The sequence below is a fragment of the Dermochelys coriacea genome, chromosome 6, assembly GCF_009764565.3.
Source record: "Dermochelys coriacea isolate rDerCor1 chromosome 6, rDerCor1.pri.v4, whole genome shotgun sequence".
In the NCBI taxonomy this organism is placed as follows: Eukaryota; Metazoa; Chordata; order Testudines; family Dermochelyidae; genus Dermochelys; species Dermochelys coriacea.
The window spans coordinates 41,155,606-41,160,447 of NC_050073.1; the positions used below are offsets into that span (position 1 = coordinate 41,155,606).

Below are 4,842 nucleotides of genomic sequence, written 5' to 3' on the forward strand. Positions count from 1 at the left end.
TGGGATCAGCTCCACCACTGCAAACACTGGCTTTCCAGTAGTACACTTGGGGTTTGAAATAATACACCAGCACCAACTGCTGGTCACCAAAGGCTACATCCCAAGCACAGACAATGCTTCTTTTGTTCTTGCCACCATTCTAGGCAAGAACATTGATATTGAGGGCCTCTTTGTTTAATTCTGCCTATACAGTTTTTCAACAGGCAATTTTTTTAATGTTAATTGGAGAAAAACATTCTCTGCCTGTGAATAAATCATTCTAGCAAGTTCTCCCTCTGTTCTCCTCTGGGAATCCTTCTAATCCTCTAGACTGTCAAATCATTTCTGGCTTTGAAGTGTAGTTTAGCATGAGTGTCACTCTTCCTCTTTACACATTTGTTCTTTGAAATGCAATTAGGTTTGTGAAAGCCAAATCGCCTAAACCATTTCTCCCTTCCATGAGGGAAGCACTGCTGGCCAACCACAGAAGCTATGGCTACATTACAGAGTTTACAGCTGCACCAATGTAGCTGCGCCACTATAGCATGGCTAGTGCAGACACTCTAAGCCAGGGTGGCCAAACCATGGCTTGCAAGGCACATGTGGATCTTTTACAGTTAAAATGGAGCTCTCAGAACCCCCATGCCCCCACCTTACTCCACCAACCAGCCTGGGGAGGTAGGGAGTTAGGGACCTCTACCTTGCAGCCACATGGTGGGATAGGGGCGTGGGCCCAGCAGGGAATCTTGGGGCTTCGGCCCTGTGGGGCATGCCTGCCAGGGCTCAGGACTTCCTGTTTTGCAGGTCTGACCTGAACGTGGAATCCTTGGAATAAGACAATATTGTAGCATTACCAACCACAAACATTCAAAAATCATGAATCACTCCTCACCACAACCCCTGCCCTCAATTTTTGGGTTTAAAAATCACAAGAGTTAAAAATCAAAACAATATATTTTGGATGCTTTGTTTACTGTCTGTTTAACATTTAAGGTATGCAAAGGTCATGTTTTCAAGCTTTATTTCACAACTATGAGGGGTAGAAACTGACTTTTTTTTTTTTTATTTTTGAGAGCTAACATGCTCATGAATCCAAGACCTGGGCCTTGAAGAAAAGCCTGAAATGAGACATGCAATGAAATCATGAAAGTCAGCAGCACTTTGCCCCAGTGTCTTCCCTGGTCAGTATACCCCTTACACTTCCACTAGTACCTCTGTTCACTCTTCTCTTTGCCTTCTGATTACAAGCGTCTCATCTCTCCCCAGCTTTGTAAGTTGCTCTCTTCCTGGTACAGGGCAAGCAGACATGGGTTATTGAGACTGCTTTTCCACATAACAGCACTTCCCTAGTGGATAAAAACTGATCTGAACACTCTCCCAAAACCTAAGGTATGACTTTGACTTCAAAAAAAAAAACAAACCCCCCCCCCCACATTCAGAAATGTTCACATTACAGATTTTCTCACGTGTATCTCCATTTCCTGCTCCCGACTGGGGTTGGAAAAGAGATGCAGAATTGGTATAGAGATGTTTATTCTCATGGGGTTCCTAGCCTGATTAGAAACAGCCAAATCAATAATATGAGAAAAATGTCTTTCCAACCCAGTTTTTTCAAACCACAGAAGTTCTAAGAACACACAAATGCAGACCTTTGGGTGCTCGTTCAATGCAAATTGTTTGAGGTTCACTCAGTTTGGTTTAAAATTGGGATAGTCTAAAACAAAACAAACAAACAATCTCAAGACCTATTAGTGAATCTTTTTCAAGTCCTGTCTAGTTAAATTTCTGTGCTGGCATCAGCAAATTTTCTACTGCTCCCTTTGGAGGAAGTATGTTAATGCAGTTTGGAACTTTTAATTATGTAAATATTTCTCTATGACAACACTTGCTCACAATTATCTTGTATCATGCAATTTCACTTTCTCAATTTACCATTAATGTTCATTCCTTTTTCAAAGCCCGGCAAATGAATGCCTATCCTCATTTCATAGAGTTGTAAACTCATTTATGAACTGCAGCTCTCAGACCCACAGTTGATAAGAATGCAGAATCTAAAGGATTAAAGGTCATATTGACCTAAAAAAAATGTTTTATTTTGGAACAAAAGGTCTCTCAGATAGTACCAGGACAATATAATAATGGCTTCAGACCTCAATACACCACTCCCCTGAGCAGATAATGTACACAAAGTTGTTGCACTCTCAATTAATTAAGGGATAAAGCCGTATGCACTATGAAAACAGAAATGAGTGGTATTAAGTTTCAGCCAAAATATTGTACTGTACTTGAAAAATGTGTTTATTTTTTAAAAGGGATTATTGCTGGAGAGTGCAAAGTATTTTATTTCTACCCCTTTATTTTCTGTTTTTAACTTTAACAGGAATTTGTGGCAACAAACAAGCAAAACAGCTTTGCTCAAATGCTTTGTATGTGTGCGGAAGTGACTGTGGTGTTTTATGTCCTGATTCTTTTAAGAAGAGAGGCACAAGAACTGCTTTGATTTTTTTTCTCCTCTCTTCTGATTGCAAACAGAAATAACAATGATAATAAAAACATGAGTTCAGCCTCAGAGGTGATAGAATAAATATTTCTTTTATAGTCAGCATGTTTGAGAATATGAACATGATCCTCAATTTTCTAGGTGCAATTTGCATAGACCACTGGACAGTTGCTCCAAAATTGCTATGTTACTGGAGACTGTCACTCACTTGAGATTTTCTTTTACCCTTTTGTCTATGAGCAGAGCAAGATAATTGATGCGGTTATAAGAAGAAAAAGGCACCGCAAAAGAGAAGAGCTCAAAACTGCATTTTAAAACAGTTTGGTTGAAGCATTCATAGAAAAATTTAGCTGGCATGGGAAGAGCTTTTGTGTTTGTTTTTTGCATCTCACAATGCCCTTTGAGAGGATGACACTAATAACTTTAACACCAGTGTGTGCTGTTATGTCATAATTTTTTGCTTTTGTTTTAGTATTTTAAAGAATTTAGATCTCAAAAGCAAAGTGTTGCAATTACAATTAAAAAAATCTTCCTCTTCTGAGAAAGGAGTAGATTGCATCAGAGAAGAGGCTGTGTTTTCATTGGCTAGAGTGGCACTGATTAGCCCTCAGAAGCCTTTTCATGTGTGCATTTTTCTCTCTCTCTGTTGCACTACCACTCTTTGAACTATGTCAGTGGTCACCAATTTTCTTCCCTTTTATTTTTTTAGTTTTAGTTTTCTTAGGTTCTTCAACTACTGCAGATAAGACTTTTACCATTCTCTTTAATGAGACTAGAATCAGGCTAGTAATGTAACTTCTCCTTGAGAATGCAAGTTAAATGTATTCAAACTACTGAATCGTCATTTAAAAATAAAGGGTCAGGTACTCAATGGCATTCTGTCTGCTTTGTGCTGCATAGACAATTTTAATCAACTGGAAATCTGTGCAACGGGGCATTTAGAGATTCCCCGTCTTAGCCAGCTCTATGCCTCCTGCTACCCACTTGGTGTAGGGAGCAGGCAAGATGGGTTGCGATGACCAGTGGAACAGATTACAGGGTCCCAGCAGCTGAAACAGCTTCTGGACAGCCCAAGGATCAGGCGAGCAAAAAGGTGGCATAGATCTACCTTTCTTTACCTCCTTAGATCTTGTGCTAAGTGCAGACTTGGACCTAATGAATGCAAAGATTCTATTATTACAGGGTGGAATGCCAAGGATAACCAGTTCTACTCAACCCTCTAGTCATATCATATGAGCTATTTTAAGCAATCCTGGAGGCCTCAACTGTGAATGACACAGTGGCCACCATTAGAAAGTCATTACTTGCTGCAGCTCAGTGTCTCAGATGCAACTATTATTATCTGTTATAAATATAGGGAAATACTGCCTTATAGTATATAAATACTGCCTGATACATCTTAGCTAGATCATGATGTGGCACTTGGGATAAATGCTGGCTTTTCTGTGGCAATCCTTGAACACGATTTCTGGCAACAGCAAAGGCATTTATGTTGACTTTCTGAACAACAATTTCAAGCATACTCAAGCTACAAGTTTCAACTAAGGTCAGTGTAATAATGTTTGTTTTCTGTGTTTTGCTTATTAGTATTCTCATGTGGTGGCTAAATAACATTGAGGACAAAAAACAAATTTACCAAAGCAAAAACATTCAGTGTTAAATGTTTAACTCCTTACACAGTAGTCCCCATTGCATCTGTTCATTAACACTAATACTCTACACATTTATAGCATCTTCCAACCAGGCTCTCAGTGCATTTTACAAACATTAATGGCTTCAGCCTCATGACTGTGAGGTATTATACCTACTACACAAACTGGGAAACTGAAGCATACAAGCCCTTGTGCAATCAGACTCAGTCTCTTACACTGGTGTAAATGGGCAGTAACTATACTAAATGCAGTTGAGCTACTCTGGATTTACAGTATGGTATCTGAGAGCAAAAGTAAACCCAATGTAACAGCACCTTTAAAATCTAGTTTGGTGGTCCTTCAGATATAAAGACAAATGCATTGTGGAAAAGCATAGGTGCGCACTGTGGAAAATAACAAACAAGATCATTTTCTGAGGTCTTGAGAAAATGTCATTGATAGTCACTCACTTAATGCTTTATTTATATAAATACCAGAATAAGTCCTTTCCCTCCCTTCCAGTCTCATAGATAAATTCCCAGCTTTTTACCTTTGCCAGAAGCAATTATCTTAACATTAAAAAACATCAGGACTGACAGTGCCCTGAAGATAAGTGTGCAAAGAGCACCTTCTATCCACCTTTCCCCCACAGAAATGGGGGATAAGCTGTCTCTAGAGAAGTATGCTCCCTTCCCTTGGACTCCGAAGAAACCTCTCTCGGGACTGGGGATC

The 4,842-nt window shown here is 39.5% G+C and overlaps 1 long non-coding RNA gene across 1 annotated transcript; it reads left to right on the top strand.

Annotated features, from left to right (window-relative positions):
- The first annotated feature begins 841 nt into the window (after nt 1–841).
- On the top strand, nt 842–3,354 carry LOC122460652. The gene is made up of 2 exons (XR_006282096.1): nt 842–1,160; nt 2,360–3,354. It is a non-coding gene; the product is annotated as an uncharacterized LOC122460652 (long non-coding RNA).
- The last annotated feature ends 1,488 nt before the right edge of the window (nt 3,355–4,842 follow it).